Here is a 20,140-nt window from a genome sequence, read left to right as displayed (position 1 = left end):
CTCTTTCACCAGATACCCCAGTGAGTCTGACCCAGTCTTTTCCAACACAGTCAGGGAGTGCCCCCCAGCCCACCCACCTGCACTGAGATTTCCAGCACTCAAGAGGGAGGGCAAACCAAATAAAAGAGGAGCCTGGGATTGTTTGGTGGGGAGGAGAAGGCAGGGATTGGGAGTGTTTCACCTTTAGCACCTACCCACAGAGAGCATGCATGTGTCTCTTCTGGCCAGTGTTCCCTGGTAGAGTTCTAGTATTAGGAACAGGTCAAGCCACAAGACAACTCCCAGCAAGGGCACAACACCCTCCTGTGCCTCGCAGCTTTGAGCATCTTTCCTACTTCCCCGTCTACCAGACTTAATCTCCTTGCTTTGGGGGCCATGTCTGTGTGTCAGTGGAGAGGTAGGGGTGTGGGACACTGGCCTCTAGCCATTGTCTACCCAACATGGAATCCACAGACAGACACGTGCACATGTGGATTCAGAGCACCTACATCATCCTGGGAAACCCAATTGCATCACAAGGAAGGACCTGAGTTTTCACTTGGACTGGACGAAGCAGGGCTGAAGCCTTCCACCTTTCATAGTCTGAGGTTAGCCCTCTAAATCTCCGTGGCTGGCAGAAAGTTAAGTGGAGAGGCTAAAGGGGAAATATATTTCTCCTTAGCGCCCCAGAGTAACATTCTGTGCTTCTCGTCTCTCATATCAGTGACCCCTGCAGAATGCTGTTGATGAGATAACGCTTTAAGAATTCTCTTTGGACTAAAACTAAGGGTGGAACTGAGGGATAGTTCAGTGATCAATTGCTTGAGTAGGCATGGGCTTGACCTCCATCACTAGAAAAAAACAAAACAAAACAAAACTCCCAGAAGCAAATTTCCCTGATAATTTCTTTTCTTTTCTTTTGTGTGTGTGCGTGCGTGCGTGTGTGTGTGTGTGTGTGTGTGTGTGTGTATGTGTGTTGTTGTTGTTGTTGTTGTTGTTGTTGTTGTTTTGGTTTGGTTTGGTTTGGTTTGGTTTGGTTTGATTTTTGCCTTTCATTTTTTATAAAAGGCAGTTGATATACACAACAGAGCATCATTCAGCCAGTTAAAAACTACACCCTAACGTTTGTGCCTGGAAGACATTATGATAAGTGGAATAAACCATGCACAGAAATCCAAGTCAGTTGTGCAAGGACTCACTGTCTAAAGATTTTATAGAATGGGAAAGAACAGTGGTCACCAGAGGCTCTGAAAGGACGTGCTGAGGAGAGTGGGAGCTAAGAGCTGGTGGGGACAGCCACAACTAAAGACAACAGGTGTTCTGGTTTTTCACTCCATCCCATGGTAGCAATGTTGCAATGGGTATTTCAAAACAGCCAGCAGAGAGGGTGTCTAATGCCTCAGCACACAGAAATGTGGCTGTGGGAGGTGATGGATATGCTAACTACCTTGATTTGGCTATACACATAAATTCTACATGTATTATTATGCAACATATTTATGCCTAAAAACAGCCACAGTACTTACAAAAATGTCTAGGCATTATCATCACTTAAGAACAAACAGAAACAACAAAATGTAACAAATAAAAATAAGAATCATGAGATTAGACTTGTAAAGGTGTTTGCTGCTAAACTTATGGATCAAAGTCCAATACCCAGATTCCACACGTTAGAGAAAATTAATTTCTGAAAGTGGAAGGTTGTCCCCTACTCCTCTAACCTCTTCACACACACACACACACACACACACACACACACACACACACACACACGTTCACATTATTCACAAAAGCCAGAAGCTAGAAATAACCCAAATGTCTATCAGAGTATGTGTATGTGTAATGGAATGCTACTCAGGAATGAAGCTTACACACACCCAACAATCTGGATAAGTTTCACAGATCTGTGATCAGAAGACATCGAGTAAGAGCCACAGTGTGAGTCCACGTATAAGAAGTTCTAGAACATGACAATCGGAATTAAGTTGAGAGAAATGCAGACAGACATTTTTTTTCCATTAAAGGGGATGGCAAAGGCTTGCCTGGAAGGGAACACAAGTCAGCCTTCCAGGATGACAGAAGTGACCTGTGTATTGATAGACGTGGATAGCATAGACGAAAACATTTGTCAAAACTGATCGAACCCATGTAGCCAGCACTTGACTGGGCCTGCCCATTTTGAGCTGAGCATTCACCAGGGAAGTGATACTTCAGTTCTTGAGTTATTTTTTTTTCTTAAAGCTTCAAAAATACCATGCCTTCCCCTCTGCGAATCAACACAGAAAAGCAATCATGCTCCTCAAGCTCAACCTTTGCCTCTTTTCATCCTTACCTTCCCCAACAAAGGATCTCACTGGCCTGGAGTGCATTTCCCACAATCCTCTCTGCCTGCTTCGTACACTCAGATAGCCACAGTTATAACTGCCTCATCTATCACATCTACTGGGAATGGAACAGCATATGTGAAGCAAGTGCTCAATTCCTGAGCTACCTTCTGGGTCCTGTTTTTTCATTTGAGTTGTCATTGAGGGAAACTTGATGTGCACACTTTGTTTCTATAATCTAGTCATGCTCTAGGTCAAGAAATAAAGCTGTACAATATTTCATTGATAAGACAAACCACAAACTATCAGTTGACTTGTCTTCAATACACACACACACACACACACCCATCAGTGACGGGCTGTCAGACTCTGAAGTCAATTTTGGTTTGAGTTTTTGTTTTGTTTTGTTTTCAGTAGTGGTGGTAGTGGTGGTGAGTGGTGTGTGTAAAACTATCACTTGCCTACATGTATGGAGGTCACAGGTCAACATCAGGTGTCCTCCTCTGTTGCCCACCTCCTTATAGTCTCTCACTGAATTTGGATGGAGCTCACCATTTTCTCCAAGCTGTGATTTAGCTCCAGGAATTCACCTGTCTCTGTCCACCACCACCCCAATTTTAGGATTGCAGATGCAAGTTACCAATCACTCCAAACTCAGACCCTCACTATAAGCAATGTATACAGTGAGCTATCTCCAAGCCCCCGATTTTTTTGTTTGTTGAGACAAAGTCTTGCATATATCCCAGGCTGGCCTCGAGTGCTACTACATAACTGTGGTCTTTCCTACCTGCACCCCAATTCCCAAATAACAACTCTGAGATTTAATTATTTATGAATAATTAAGGCCATAAGCTTAGGCTTGTTCCCCAACTAGCATCTGATTCTATTCTATGTGAGCACATGGCTGGTTTCATTTCCTCAGTTTCATATGTCCTTTTTCTCAGACTCCTGGACAAATCTTCCACCCAACTATCTCCCAGTACTCCTCTCTCCTTAGATGAAGATGTCCCACCTTCTAATTCTGCCTCAGCTTACTGACCATCAGATTCGTATTGAGAGATGATGCTTCCACACAGTGCACAAGAGATTCTCTCTATGGGCCATCCTCCTGCTTCTATCTCCTAAACACTGATTACAGTCACACACTACCACACGTGGCCGTCTCCCCACTCCTTGCCCCCATAACTGTGCATGTATTCAACACCCCTAACCTTTGTCTTTAAATAGGAGAATTTCCCAAAGGGAAACAGCTAAATCTAAAAACAAAACAAATGAACAAACAAAAAAAAAACCAAAAAACCAATAGGGTTGTTTGTTTTACTATGTACCACAGGTTATATTCCCCTAAGAGTACAGAAGTGTCTTTTAATGCTTAGCTTGATACACTTTAGTCTGTAGATTGGTTTCCAAAACGGAAATAAATTATGACTCATTTTAGACAATTCATCTATGTCTTAAGGGGGAAAATCCATCTTTATATGTAGGCCTACAGACACCTAAGTTATTCTGTCAGATTCTATGTGAGAAATCTGACAGAATTAGTTACAGAACTGAGCTAGAACTGGTTAGAGGACTCTCCAAAGCAGATACGCATCATCGAGATGACCTTAGACACATTTCTCATGCTGTTTGCCATCCTTATGGATAATTTTATAACAATAAATATGTCTACAACTTGGAAGATTAGAGATAATGCTAGAGCACTGGGCAGTAGGAGACTGACATAAAGACTCCAGTCAGTCATTTCTGGGCCACTTATTTAAATCTTCAGGGCTTCTACTTTCTCATCTGCAAATTGGGGAGAATTGTCAACTGTCTTGGAGAATGAAGTAAAGATTTGAGTCAGAATAATGCTATCAACAAAATGAGCTAATGTCATGGGTAAAATGCAGCATGGCCAAGGCAGAGCCTCATGACCCAAATGTGGTGTCAGCATGAGGCTGGCACTCACAATCCTCCATACTTCAGAGAAAGAACTTCCTGCCAAGCCTATGTAAGGTATGAGTTCTTAGAATGTGACCACCCAGCACCTATGGGGACATTCTCCTGTCCTCCCTGGAGGATGACACACAGCTCCCATTGCTATAGAGTGACTCTGAGCACTGTGAGCTTCTCAAGCTGCTGTGCTGAGACATGGACTACCTCCTCATAGGCAACCACTACCCCAGCTGCTCACTTCTTGAGGGCTACATGCCTGGATGAGCATCCTAGCCTAGTACAATGCTGACCAGGGTTGTTGGGAGAGAGAGTGTCAGTTATTTGAATAACCTACACAACCTACCCTAACAGAGCACTTGCTGAGGCCAAAGGCTTAGACTGGGGAATAGAAGAGGAAAGAACGTGGAATTACAAAAATAGAGTCTCCGCCATACAGGAAACACTCAGGACACCTTCACAAACCTGTGTCCAGTAGGCATGCTAGCCTGCAGAGGCCACCTGTACACTGGGCAGGAATGGCTTACTAACTGATCCAATGGAAGATCTAGTTAATGCTTTTCTTAAAGCCCCAGCTAAAAATATCGATTGTGTTTCAGAAGAAGATCTATAAAAGATACCCACTTCACTTCATTCCCAGGATCAACTTAGCTTGGTTTGCCAAAAGCCCCAATAATGCTTTTTTTGAAAGTTAGATAGTATTCCTTAGCTTGGAAACAGAACTACTAGTCAAGACCTTCAACGAAGCCAATGGTTATGGAAACAGTTTCATGAGGGGCACAGAAGGACTACAGCATCTGGAGTCAGGAAAAGAGCTGAATATTGTACTGTGGTGACCAAGTCCCTTTGGTCCCTTGCAGAGACCCACCCCACCCAACAAATTCCATTGGCTTAATGGGTTGTCTCTATAGTGAACTTTCTCCACACACATCAACTCCTTTGGTAGAGAAATGAGTGTGTGGGGACTATTTAAAACCTACTCACTCATATAGGGACGGTTTAGAAAATTTCACCAACACATGGTATATTAGGCAACTTACTGTTGCTAGGTAAATAGATGATAGATAGATAGATAGATAGATAGATAGATAGATAGATAGATAGATAGATAGATAATAGATTGTATGTAGATGCATAGAATGATATAAAACAGATAGATAATAGATTGTAGGCAGACAGATTGATAGATAATAAATTATAGGCAGATACAGACACATAAATTATAGATTAGATAGATGAACATACAATGAGTCATATATACATATATATATATATATATATATATATATATATATATATATATATATATATATGATGGTGGGAACTGCAGTCATTCAGCTGGAATACTTAAATGCAGTTGGAATCATTAGATACAGGAGAGAGGGAGAAAGCCAGTGGCAGTTCTTATCCACCAAGAATAAGGTGGGTATGACTATAGTAATGAGCAGCAGAGGCAAAGCAACCATCAAAATGGCCTGACTCATGTAGACAAGTGGCACTGGCTACATAATAGTTTGTGTCCCTAGAAGAGAAACAGAGAGGAAGCCTACTAAATTACTGCTTCATCTGTGTAAGTAAGACAATCTTCCAGTCAACCAAGTAGAAGTCTAGCTCAAAGCACAGGAGGCCCCTCCCAGATTTGAACTAGTTATATATCCAATCCCTGTTTAACGAAGGGGAGCTAGGTTTCATTAAGGAAGGACCTGGTTTATTCTTTGGATCTTCCCCACCCTACCTCCACTTCTGCCCTCAGCTTCCCCTAAGATGCCCATGGCCTCTTGCAGGCTAGCTGGTAAGTGACCAGTTCTCACCTCTTACCACTGGGCCTTAAGGAATGTGATTATACTTCTATTGAAGTGCTCCAAGGAAATAGTGACTTTTATTTTTAAGGACCTATTTATTGTGTGGCTTCTTTCTCTATCTGACCCCATATCAAATCAAATCTTATAGAAATGGGCCATCCCAGGAGCCTGTGTTTCAAGTGTTTGATTGCATGTGAGGTAGGGTGAGAGGCCCTAGACAAAATATCGACAACCTGGGATCTTTGATTATAGTAGGAAAGAAATAGAGGAAGATAAACACCACCAGGCAGAATAATAAAATGTAGTACATCCCCCTGTGTTTTCCATGATGTCTAACTGGGGTCGTGGCCTAGATTATCTGACTAAAGCCTTATGAAACACAAGTGAATTGCTTATTGACTAGAAGCTTAATGATTAAAGAGTCTTTTAATCATTATACCTGTGTCCTCCCCAACTAACTCATCCTCCTCCACAGTTGCTATCAGAGAGAGCTTTTAAAATGTAGTCACTCATCTGCTTAAACTATTATCAAGAGTTTAGTGGGAAATCCAAGTATCTTACCGTAGAATTCAAGACCTTGCTAATCCAACTCTGTCTTCCAGGAATTTCCTGCCTCACTTTATCCATCCCGGCCTCCTTGAGGATGCCTCTATATCTGAAAAATTGGGATTCCGCTTACCTGGCACCATCTCCTCTACCTTTTCTATTATTTAATTCTACCCATCATCCATGCCTAAGCATCACCTCACTTCTAGACTTTCTATCACATTTTTAATAGTTCCATTTCTGAATTTCTCATATTCTGCTGCAATAACTTGTCCTCCTATGATTTTGTTTACCTCTTATTCATCTTCTTAAATACTCTTTGGCATACAATGTTTATAAACATTGGTGAATGGGTTGGTAAGTTAGTTAGTTGAATGAATCAATAGAAAAAATAATCCTAACTAATGGTGCAAAATAAATATGATGATGGGTAATAGATTAGATAAATAATTGTATTGTGTAAAGGAAAGAGACAGAAAGAGGAAATAGAATGCTAACATGGGTAAGTAGGTAAGTAAATAAGCAACAGATGGGTGGGGAGATGATATATGGATGGATGGATAGAAAAAAAGAAAGATAGATAGATAGATAGATAGATAGATAGATAGATAGATAGGTAGACATATGTACATACATACATAGGTGATGGATGTTGAGTAGATAGTTAGGGACATAAGCCAGATTTTCTAGGACTTAAATCCTCCTCTTCTATTCCTCTAATGACTCAGACATTCTTCTTCCTAAATAAAATAAAAAATAACTTTATCTCTTGTTAAATCTAGCAGAGAATTTTTTAATAAAAGAACTGAGGAGCAAAATAATAGGTGACCTAGTTGCTGTTCTAATAATGAACCCTGCATTATTACAAGTGGCAAATCACAACTTGTAGAATGTTCCTAAAGATAACAGAAGCCAAGCTCATGTAACCAGACACATTGGGAAATCCTTTGACTTTAGCCAGTGTTTCCTTACCAAAGATGCCCACAGTCCCACAAACTACATTTCAGGAGCAAACTAATATAGAAGTCTTCTGTTCCTTATTGAGGTGCTTTTAGCAATTAATTTAATCATAACTAAGGAGGGTCAAGTATCTGTGTACCTTTTATTGTCTACTACATGCCCTAAAAGTAAACAATTTAATGACCAAAGTGTCTGTAGACATCCTCATTGCCATGTTCTGTTCCTACAGAAAACTAACAAAAGTATGAGTGTTTACAAGGAACTGAGCTTTTTTTTTTTCCTTTCTTCAAGCATACCAGTGGGCATGATACATATACATATGTATGCATATGATACATATCCTGACCCTCACAACAGCTCCACAAGGAGGGCAGTACTGTTTATATCTCACGCTGTCCAGATGATATCAATTCCCAAAGAGGTTAAGCAGCTCAGGCAAGGCCCCAGCTCTTAAGCAGTGAAGCTGTATAGCATTACACATGTTTCTCCATGACAATAAGCAATTAAAGAAATTGCAGCTTTCCTCTTAGAGCTGAATAAAATGACTTTCACTGACTACTCTTAAAAAGTCCAACCCATAAAGCCAGTAATGTGGCACACACCTGTAATCCCAACATCCAGGAAGCAAAGACAAGAGGAGAGGAAGTTTAAGGTCATCATGTAGGACCTTATTTCATAAAAGAAACAAAGAAGAAAGTGGGAAATGAGGAAAGAAGGGGGAAAATAAAGGAAAGAGGGGCTGGAGAGATGGCTCAGTAGTTAAGAGCACTGTCTACTCTTCTAGAAATTCTGAGTTCAATCTCCAGCAACCACATGGTGGCTCACAATCATCTGTAATGGAATCTGATGCCCTCTTCTGGTGTGTCTGAAGAGAGTTAGAGTATACTCATATACATAAAATAAATAGATCTTTAAAAAAGTTAAGGAAAGAAAGAAGGGAAGAAAGAAAGAAGTCAGCCTATAAATTGATTTTTCTCTAACATGTCAGGCCTTCATTGTTCTAGACAAAGGAAAGAGGACACATGGTGAAGTTTCTACTAGCTGCTTCTTATTCCTTCCCCCAGCCCCAGTCTTAGCTCTGCCTGCATTCACGGAGCCTTAAAGAAAAGCTCAAGAATTTGAAGCAGACCAGGGAAAAGCTTGGAGGGAAGAAAAGGAAGGAAGAAATATTGTGATTATATTATAATCTCAACCAATCGCTCCTGGAAGAGCTCAGGGAATCTTGCAGAAGAGGAAGTAGGAAGAACATAGGAGCCAGAGAGGATGAAGGTCCTCTAAATCAGCATGATGCACGTATGAATTCACAGAGACCCTGGCGGAATGCACAGGGCCTGCACAGGTCTGCATCAGATGGGGTCCTAGAGCGGAAAAGAGAAGACACACATTAAACCCATCCCTAACCCAGAAGCTATCTCCAATTGATAACCATTTACAAATGAAAATTTTGTTTTTCCCAAGGGACTCTCACTTCAGAAACAAACTACTCTTAAGGGTAGTTACTCCTGACTGCCCAGCAGTAGATGGATCAGAGAAAAAGAACTCAATGGCATCTTTGGAAGGTTCCTTGTCTTATAATGTCGCATCAAGGCTTTTTATAATCTATACATTGTATTTATTTATTTATTTATTTATTTATTCACTTACTTACTTACTTATTTATTTATTTCATTCATACTTTTTCTCTCTTTTTACCCTGTGGGCCCTTTGCAGTCTGGTGTTTTTATGTGATTCCTACATGAGCAAACAAGTGAGTTTGCATCTAGACCTGTTTGTTGTACCTTTTCTTGGGCCTTTTTTCCCTTGTGTTTGTTTTGTACAGAAACTGTATACACAGTAGCTAAAAATAAAGGAAATGGCCATAGACGTACAAACGGGCAAACAAATATCAGTCATCCATGTGTACAGATGGACTTCTGTAGAATTGGATATGCCACAAAATCATTGAAAATCAAAGGAAACCAGACATTGAAGGCCACTTATATGACTCTATAATGGATAATCCTTATTTTCAACTTGGCCAGGTTGGGAGGTATGTGAAACATCCCTCTGAATATTTCCTGAAAAGGGTAACTGAAGAGGGAAGATTTGTCCTGAGTGTAGGTGACAACTTCTCACGAGTTGGGTGCTCAGACTGGAAAAATGGGGGAGAGGAAAAAGGCCTTGAGCATCAGCACTCATCTCTCCCTGCTTCTTGATCATGATGCAATGTGACCAATTACTCCCCCTACCACTGTCATTCCTTCCTGCCATGGTGGACTGTACCCCCAAACCATAAGCTAGCATAATCCTTTCCTTCCTTAAGATGTGCTCATCTGGGATTTTGTCCTTAAAGATAACTAAGAGAGGTTTCATTTACATTAACCAGAAATAGAAGAATGGCAGCTCCAAGGTACTGGAGGGACAAAGAAATGGAAAGAGGGTGCTGGTGGGCTCATGGTTCCTCTTTTGAATAACAAAAATGTTCAGAAATTAGCTAGTGACAGTAGTTGTGCAACCTTCTGAATTGTACACCTTGAAGAGGCAATTTTATGGTGATGAATTCTATCTCAATAAAAATAAATATTTTTTAAAAGACTAGCATCCACATAAGAAATTTTGAATGCCCTAAAATTGGAAAAGATCCAACATGAGAGGAATTTGATAGATGATTTTCTAAATTGGAAAACAGTCCAAAAATGTGCATATTATCACTTTGCAAAGAGTAGTGAAGCTGAAAGAAACTCTCCTTGAGCATCAATAATAAATACATTTCAATCAATCATGCTAGACGGCAGAATTATCCTGCCCTTCCATGGAAAATTATATTATAGATTCATTGTCAGACGAAGAGGCAATGACAGTATGTAGCCAGAAATTGTGAGGGAAATATTAGAGACTTGTCAAGAAAATAATAAAATCATCTTATTCTGCTGAGTTTTTATCCTGTTCATTGTATTTGTCAGTTAAATGAGTCATTTGTTACATCTATTTTTGTTCTAAATAAAAACTTATTTTTGTATCTTAAGAAGGTTTAGGGGAAAAGGAAGAAGTCTCCTGAGCTTAAGGTGATGGTTGGACCTATAGGAAAGGCTTAGAACTCTTCTTTCTTGAAAGCTAGAGGGGTAAGATGTGTAGCCAGGAAGGACCCAGTTGTCACTCATTCTGGCTTTCTCCCTTCTTTATTGGGTAGCAGACTCCAGGGCCACTGAGAACACAATTGGGACACATGCCTAGAACAGTTTACTCTAGGAAGAGGCCTCCTTCTGTTCTTGTTGTTCTCAGATGTGATCTGCTCTGGGCACGGAGCATATGTCTCAGACAGGTGGCCCAGTTGAGACTTGAGAGTTGATTTAGATCACCCAAAAGTTCTACAGTGTTCAACTTGCTAATGCCAGAAATCTGTTTCAGTTCTTGGGCTTAAATCTCCCATCAAGGGTTGGATATCCAGCTCAGTGGTAGAACGCTTGCCTAGCAAGCACAAGGCCCTGAGTTTGGTCCTCAGCTCAAAAAAAAAAAAAAAGAAAGAAAGAAAGAAAGAAAGAAAGAAAGAAAGAAAGAAAGAAAGAAAGAAAGAAAGAAAGAAAGAAAAAGACAAGAAAATCTCCCATCAATGCCCACTCTTTATAGCTGTCTTGGTTCTTTCTGTTGTCTTGAGCATTTTCCTCCAAGACACCAAAAAACTTAAGTAAACTTAAGATCTCCTGGATTCTCTGACTGTAATAAAAATCTTAAACCTCTCCCTCCCCCTCCTCCACTCCTGATGCTTGTGCTTCATTTTCTCCTTGACCTCTACACCCTCCTCCTCTTCCTCCTATTTCTCTTCCTCCTCCTATTCCTCCTCTACCTGCTCCTTGTCCTCTTCCTCCTCCCTTCATTGTTGCTGCAGTCCTAGAGATTGAACTTAGCCTTGTGGATGCTCTGTCACTGAGGTATACCCCAGCCCTTAGTATGGCATCTGAAAAAGAAAGAAAAAGTGTAGCCAAAGGCAAGGACACAGGAGCCCTCTTCCATCTCTAGGCTCCTGGAAGGAAGAAGCCTTACTTTAATGAAGCAGATGCATGAACTGGACAAAATAGAACAGTGTTACTGCATATAAAGGCAGGATGTGGCAGGTGGGGCTGATGGACAGACATTGGACATGTTACATGACAGCAATGCCTCCTCGTGAGACAGGTGCTCCCATTCAGATCACATTCCTTCAGAACCCACACAAATGCCAGCAAGAAATGTTCAAACCAAGGACACAAAATAATTTCAACTTCCCTTCCTGCCTGTTCCTTTATATCTCACCAAAAAGACTCCAAGACAGATGATTGTGAAAAGATGGATGCCCGAGGATAAATGTCAGTGGTCCCATTAATTCTCCAGGTCACTCTGCAGACTTCCTCTGTGCCAAGATAGATGGCTTGTGCACTGTTCATAACAGTGACCATCCAACCTTAGCATTTGCTTAACATTTTACAATTTATATAAACTTGGGTCTTCATCATCCCATGAAGAAGTACGAAGGTATAATTACAACTCTACAGGTAAGAAAGAGATCTGGGAAGGGAACATGAGCTAGCATTGTTCATACTTTTAGGCCCAAGATGTCTCCATCTCCCTAAGGTATAAAAAAATTCCTCTGGGACCTGGGAACCAGATTAATCTGGCTTGGGGCTTCCCTTAGAGTTTTTCATATGTGAAATCTGGAGGTTACATCCAAATGCAGTTGTCCCTTGGGGAAAGGTCACACCTCTTTTCTTTCAAAATGACAAGGGGCAGTCAGTCCTCCTTATACTTGAGATTCATCTTTAGCAATCAGCCATCTATGGATACAAAGCATTGAAGAGGAAACTCTGTTCTGACCATGAGCATACATTCTTACCATTATTCCCTCAATAACCCAGTCTGGCAACAATTGACAGCATCTCCATTGAATTTGGTCTTAGAAGTAACAGATATGATTTAAAGACTATAAGAGAGATAGTTTATAGGTTGTAGGCAAATATACCATTTTATATGAAGGATTTAGCATCTGCCTCTTGAGTATACTCAGAGGAAACTGAAATTAATCCTTTGTCCATATCAAGGGAATAGTATACACATTTCATATAAACCATTCTCCAGGACCTCAAATCACACAGCTCTTGCATTTAAACACTATGAATTCTTATACAACTTTGTTACTGGCCAACCCTCTTCATAGCATAAATGTGCCTTGCCCTTCATCCTCCCACAGATCACCTGGAATAGTTGAGGAGAGATTAAATTTTAGAAAGCTGGGAAGAGCTCAGCAGCAATGGAGTGACACATTCCACACACCATAGCCAGCAGCTCTGGCCACTCCTGACTCCAACACCACAATCTTTCTCCCACCATACATGGGGGCAGGACTGGTTCTCTGGTAGCACTGTGCAGGGCTCAGAGCTTCTGCTGACCCATTTATTATTTATGCAAAATAATAAAAGCCGTTTCTTCCAAGGCAGGGAGGGGGAAAGATGCCACAGAATTATAATCATTCAGATCCCAACAGAAAACACACACAGGCCAGCAAGCCATGTATCCTGGATAGAAGCAAGACAGGGGGTGAATGTCCCACACATGCATCTCTCACAAAATTCTATTTAGAAATGTAAAACAGAAGGTTATGGACTGTTGTTTATATGTTAGTAGAAAATGTTTATGTCATCTTCTTTCTATGTTTTTCAAATTTTATTCCTCTTTTTCCTCCTTTTCTTCCAGTCCTTGCCCATCCTTCTTCTTTCTCACTTGTCTGGCTTCAAGATCCAAACCATTTCCCTCTTTTGTATATCTATATATCTATGTCTATGTCTATGTCTATGTCTATGTCTATGTCTATGTCTATGTCTATGTCTATGTCTATGTCTATGTCTGTCTGTCTATCTACCTACCAATCTATCTAGTCCATATTATCTGTGTGCACTCCTATATCTACAGGTGATAAGCATAAAAATATTGCAAAACTAGAGGTAAATTTCAATCCTAAGCAAACTAGGGGCAGAGATGCTACGGTATTCCACACCTTAATCTTCCTGCCCATTATCTCTTCTCACCTCTTTTTATACATTTGTGCCTTGGTTATTAATAATCCGGTGATGTGTCAGGACCTTTGAACAAGTTTAACCTCCTTTCCCAATAACTTCTAAGTCCACAGGGGGAGCCAAATATATGAACAAAACAGTGTATCAGATGCTTCAGGAAGGATGTAGAGTTCAGACAAAGTTTCAGATAATGAGCACAGCCCTGAAAGGTAAGTAGATGTTGACCAGGAGAATATGGTAATGAAAGGAAGTGTCAGGTGGAAGAAACATGGTAGAAAGTGAGAGTCTGGGAAGATCTGAGCTGAATCCAGAGTTAGCCCCCAAGGAAATGTTTCTATTGCTATTTGAGACCATAATGAATAAAGTCTTCCATTAATAAGTTCTGTTTTCAGTTGACCAAGATAAGATTAAAATGGGCAAACTGAAAGAATAAAACATCATGAAACACCGTTACTAGACTGAAAATAAGTAGAACACATGGGATTAGTGAGAGAGCTAACAATACTGATATGCTTTATTTGAAAAAGACTTCTGCCCTAGAGGAAGGAGGAAAAGGAAGGGGAGGGGGAAAGAGAGGGAGAGGAGGGAAGGAGAGAAGAAAAGGGGAAGGGAGGGGGAAGAAGAGGAGAGGAAAGAAGGGAAGGGAAGTCCTAAGCCCCCTTCTTGATGCAGAGGTAGCCTTTCAAAAGTTAGCTCTCAGAGATGGTGCTGTAGCTCACTAGTAGAGTGCTTGCATGTAGGAAGCCCTGAATCCAATGCCCTAGGCCATATAGGCTGGATGTGGTAGCACATACCTATAACATCAGCACTTGGGAGGCAAAGGCGTGAGGGTAAGAAGTTCCATGTCATCCTCAGCTACATAGCAAGTTCAAGGGTAGCCTGGGCTACAGGATACCTACCTTGTCTCAATAAATAAATAAGTGAATAAATAAACAGCCATATCATTGACATGTCCTTTTTATTGGGGTCCTTAAGAAGGAGCTTTGTCCCCCAAGTCCAGTCAAAATGAATTCCCACATTCATCTCATAAAATAAAACCTCTCTGAAGCTAACAAACTATTTTAAACATGATGAACATGTTTAAACACACACACACACACACACACACACACACACACACACACACAAATATCATTCATTCAAGCCATTGAATAACTGTTTAAAAATCAGATTCCCTTCCTAATTTAGTGTGGATTAGCCACAATGAAGGAGCATGGTTTTGCCTGAGACAAGAGAGAAAGGAAATATAGGGAAGAAATTCTTAATAGGGAACAGCTGGCAGATTTTGTCCACCGGATTCCTGCTACCTTCAAGTAGGGACTCTTCCCACAGCCTCTGATTTCCAAGCCACACAATGCCAGAAGCTAAGAAATGTCTGTTGGGGAGGATCAATTCACAATCATCAGGCATAGGTTTCAGCATCTCCTCCACATGTAGGTGCTTCATGAGTCAACACAACAACCCAGAAAGTAGGATTGTCATTCTCATCTGGCCACATTGAAAGCTGAGGCCTGGTGGGGTAGCGTGTTCTGGATTGCACAGTTTAGGGGCAGCCATGTTGAGATTTATTCAGATTCTGATTTTCTGTGGAGCACCTACTCTTAATCACCATAGGCACAGTTCATTTTCTACAGGACCGAAACAGACTGAGCACCATGTGGACAGACATATCCAGCATGCTGTAAGTATTTGAAAGCTTGACAAATGCCCCTGGGAGGATGACAAACACCCTCCTTCCCATCTGAATCCAAAAAATGTTATGACTTTCTTTGTCTTATTAGATGAGTTTAAGCCACTCAAAAGCAAGTTGTGTTCAGTCTCCCGGTGCTGTTGTAACTGCATGAGTGTACCCTAAAGGATACAAGTCCTAAATAGAGGTAAGGGCAGGGCTGGTAAATGTATCATCGCTCAGCTACATGATATCTGCTCATTTCTCTATCCAAACCTTCCCCTTTCTAAGAATGCCAATCATCAGTTTAGCACTAACTAAAATGACCTTTAGTACCTCATAAAGATTCAACTTCCAAATAAGGTCCTCTCTGTAATATGAGGGCTAGAAGATCAACATGTCTTTTTGGAGGGACATGGTTCAAACCATAACACAGCTCAGTTGCTAACTAACAATTAATCTGGCTTCATTTCTCGTCTGCCACCAGCTCCCATCTATATCTCATCCCCCTGAGGTCTCTTGGATGCTCTGTCTCATCTGGATGGTGGTTGGAACCCTTCCATCTCCAGCCTTGAACCTCACACCACCAGAGCTCTGTCTGCATTGTGCTGCCCACTGGATTTCTGTGAGTTACAAAGAAGCTTCTCTCCAGGCAAGTTGCCAATTTCACGTTTATTCCCACTTGTTAACAGCATCTGGCAGCTCCTCTCTCACAGCCCCATGCCACTCTGTCATAATCAGTGCTTTGTCTGCCTGTTTCCGGTTGGGTATTTAGATGCAGCTGGGGACAGTCAGCCATTTCCCCAAAAGCTATTGTGTGCTTAAGAAGAAAAACTTAAGTCTTTTAATTAGCCACGATCCCTCTGCGTGGAAGCCCAAAGCATATCCATTTTACCTCACTTCACCCTGCAGATGTTTCCTCTGAGGTGAGGGACTGAGGGAAGTGGGAACAATATGGTAGAATTTCTACTACTTTTCTAAGCACTTTCCATCCCCAGTGCCTTAGAAATAAGTAAGGAGGCAAGCATCCCCCTTGGGCAGATGTGGCAACTGAGTCTAATCTCTGTGGCTAAATAATTAGTAAGTAGTTTATTGAACCACACACTATCCTATAGTGTCATGTCTCTCCTATTTCCAAAGCCTAAAGGAAAACTCATTTAAATGAATGCTGAGTGGGGGAATTCTTACTTCCAAAACTAGAAGAATGCATTTCTTTGTTTCCCCTGAGTCTTTGATCTCACTAGTCTTGTTTCCTAGAATGTTCCTCTAAGAGCATTGTTCTCTCTTCAAGTTTTAGCTCTTAAGTTGGAATCCCAAGGAACTATTCCTTGGTCCTATGTAATGTCTCCTAGTACATGCTGTCCTAGAATCCTTAACTTCCCTGAATATGTGTTATGTGTATCTTTAGCAACCCTTCCCTGACAGGCCATGGCAAAAACCAAGAATCCTACATCTCCAATCCCCAGTGTTCTAGTCTCACAGCTTCTGTCCCTAGTAAATAGCATAGTTACTATCTGCCAATGAAGGTAGGAAGGTCATCACTCCCTGCCCCCCAGCAAGGCTACCCCTTCCTCTTAGTGTTGGTTTCTTTCCCCACCAACCTCTTCATTTATAATTAAAATTATTAACACAACAGCATAATTCAAACAAAGAAGCCCAAGATATTCCTATATACTATGTACTAAGCAAAAATATGAATAGGAACCATTAGAAAAATTTGCAATAAAAACCTATAATTTATCCATTAATCATGCTATAATTGTTTTTCTCCTCTTCTAGACTTCTCTTGAGAATAGTGACTATATCAGGCCCCTGAGTCTTTTGAAAATACATGCAATGAACGTTTCTAGAATGAATGAACTATTTAATAAATATGTCCAATAATAAAAGTGTGAAATATTCCACAAGTCCAGAAAATTGTGCCCAATAAGTCATTTTGGTAAGAGAGAATTGTTGTTTTTTGTTAATATAAGAATTTGTATTAAGGGGCTGGGGATTTAGCTCAGTGGTAGAGCGCTTACCTAGGAAGCGCAAGGCCCTGGGTTCAGTCCCCAGCTCCGAAAAAAAAGAACCAAAAAAAAAAAAAAAATAGAATTTGTATTAACAAGAGACTACTTCAGGAATGCACTAGGATAAAGAATTTTATATTCTGTTTCCAGGAAGATCTTTGTGTAGATTTTAAATTTACTATTTTTCTTTCTGATTGAACATGAAGTATTATCAACATATTGAACTCAAAATTCATACCAGAAGTAGGAATATATAGTCCCTGAGGACTTAACCATTGTTCCTGACCAAAATAATTTTTAATATTAGTAATGGACACAGTAGCTTAGGCCAATTAAAAATATGGTCTTGGAAAGAGAAAAAATTTTGAAGTTACACTGACCTGGCCTTTCTAGGATCCAATGTTTCTCTCACTTTGCACAGCACCGAATCACTGAGCAGAGGTGGGAAACTTGTTAATAGATTCTGACTCTCTAGATAGAAGGTGGTTGCTTAGGTTCTGCATTTCCAGCAAACCTCCCTATGATGCTGATGCTATTATCATGGACCACTGACCATGCTTTATGTAGAGATAATCTATAGTCTTAATTTACAAAGATATAAATACCTTTACTATTACATCGTCTTGGTAATTCACCTACTTTAGAGGATGTTATAATCTAGACTTATGATTAAATATGAATACCATCCTGATTCCATCTATCTTATAGATTCTGGGAAAGAATCTTTAAAACACTATGTTTTCTTACCTCTTCTCCAGAATGGTAGATTTAACAGGCAAGTTCATCTTATGTAGACAACTGATCTACCTCCAACCTCTACTCTCAAAGCAGTAAGGTATTACCTTTGGACAAATAGAATAATTCTATTTCCTACTGATTATTGCTATTGTCTTAACCACTTTGCAATAAAAAAAAAGTAGTCAAGATCCTGGAGAGATGACTCAGTAGATAAGTGTTTGCATTAGGACATACTTCTGATACACATGTAGAAAGTCCTACACTGAAGTACACATCTGTAACTCAATCACTGGGAAACAGAGACAGGTAGATCTTGACAACTTATTGGCCAGCCAGTCCAGCTGAATGGATTGAGCTCCAGTTTTACTTAGAGGCACAGTCTCAAAATACAAGGTGAAGACATGATTCAGAAAGACAATAGATAACAAATTCTGGCCACCACATACACACATATACACAGGAAAACACACACACATACATGCAAACAGAATATCACACACAGAGATTATTTTTATTTTTTAATTAAATATTTATCTGAACAACCCTTAATTAGGCAAATAAGATTATTTTCAAAACTTATTATTACATACATATGACCTCTCAAGCCTGAGCCTGTGCATCAGTCATGTTATTAGTGCATGGCAGTTGGTGTTGGCATTACCAAAGGGAAAGCTAAAGAAGGAGAAAACTGAAATGTAGAAATTAATGAAGTTTGCAGATGATGTTGGGCTCCCTAATTGGCCATTCATGATAACCCATGATGCGACCTATATATCTGATTGTTTGACCTTTCTCTCAACATTAGTCATGTCCTAATATTCTCAGTCCATGATACACTACTTTCTGAGCCAGACCATTATGTCTAAATTCCGTATTAATTACTTATCTCATTGCTGTAACAAAAGACCTGACCAAAGCAACCTAAAGGAGGAAAGAATTACTTTGACTTATGGATTGAGGGTACAGGCTTTAGTAGCAGGGAATGTATAGAATTAGGAGCATGGAATAGATGCTCACAACTTGTTTGATGTCAAGAAGCAGAGAGAGGTGAATACTGGTCCTCCCCTTGCTTTCTCTTTTTAACTCCATCTGAGGTGTCAACCTATAGTTTGGTGCTACCTATATTCAGAGTGTGGCTTCTATCACACCAATATCACTGGGAACATTTTTACAAACACATGGAGGGGTGTGTATCCTGGTAAATTCTATATTTGGTTACACAGTGAAGCTCAATTGTCACAGCCTTCTCTATCCCAGCCCTTTGATAACACCACTACCTTTACCTGACTGTTCTTCCTCATTTGTCTGTCTCCAAATACATTATGTATCTTAGATACAACTTTGCCTATAAAGTCTTTTCCAACTTATAAAAATGACTTTTTTTTTCTGTTTTTCTTGCCCCACCACTTCTCTGCAGGTTACCACAGTGTGTGCTTATTTATAATTACTCCAAGAATGAATACCCTGAGTCAGAAGCCACATCAGGTTTCTTCTTTGTTGAATGAATGAATGAATGAATGAATGAATGACAAATGAGTAAGTCTCTGTGGTAACTCTGTATCACTCTGCCTCTACATCTATAACTACACTAATCATACTAAGTTTAAACTTAGTATGATTTGTGTTTATATGTCTATTTCTCCATTACACTCTGAGATTGAAGATAGATTCTGAGCCCTATACCACAGTTCCTGTCAATATTCAATAAATATCCATCTAATGAATATGAGTTGCTTGGAGTCCCAGACAGATAAAGTTACTTGAGAAAACAAAGGATAAATGCAACATGGTAAGGATTTTTGAAAGGCTGTCAAGTCCCTGTGTTGATTTATGGAGAAAATAATTATGACAGCATCAACACTTCCAGCCCTCCCAAATCAGTTGCCTCAATTATGTGCACCCGGAGCAGGGCACAGCTGTTTGTGAGACATGACATAAAAGAGTTCCCCCTCGGTTTGTTCAAAGGTCTTCAAGATATTTTTAGTTGACAAACAACCATGTGTCACTTGCTAGACAGCCCATTAAACCAAGTTGTACAACTTGTTACATGTTTCCCATATTAATTGTGAAAGCTCTCTATGTGACTTCAGTTCTTCTGAGCATTGAACCTAGGCCAATAGCAGACATAGCATATGTGTAGGCTTGAAAAATATTG

Source organism: Rattus norvegicus, chromosome 19 (assembly GCF_021556685.1).
Source record: "Rattus norvegicus strain SHRSP/BbbUtx chromosome 19, alternate assembly SHRSP_T2T, whole genome shotgun sequence".
Taxonomy (NCBI): Eukaryota; Metazoa; Chordata; class Mammalia; order Rodentia; family Muridae; genus Rattus; species Rattus norvegicus.
This window is presented reverse-complemented; position numbering follows the sequence as displayed.